The sequence below is a fragment of the Arachis duranensis genome, chromosome 3, assembly GCF_000817695.3.
Source record: "Arachis duranensis cultivar V14167 chromosome 3, aradu.V14167.gnm2.J7QH, whole genome shotgun sequence".
NCBI classification, from domain to species: domain Eukaryota; kingdom Viridiplantae; phylum Streptophyta; class Magnoliopsida; order Fabales; family Fabaceae; genus Arachis; species Arachis duranensis.
In genome coordinates this window covers 69,156,564-69,156,815 of record NC_029774.3, presented here as the reverse complement: position 1 = coordinate 69,156,815, position 252 = coordinate 69,156,564, and positions in this window count along the sequence as shown.

The window sequence follows — 252 nt, the reverse complement described above, 5'->3', positions numbered from 1 at the left end:
CGATCTTAGGATCATCTTTGGACATCTAGTTCTTAGATCATTGGGAGGCTGGCCTCACGGCCATGCCTAGACCTTGTTCTTGTGTATTTTCAACGGTGGAGTTTCTACACACCATAGATTAAGGTGTAGAGCTCTGCTGTACCTCGAGTATTAATGCAATTACTATTGTTCTTCTATTCAATTCCGCTTGTTCTTATTCTAAGATATCACTTGTTCTTCAACTTGATGAATGTGATGATCCGTGACACTCAT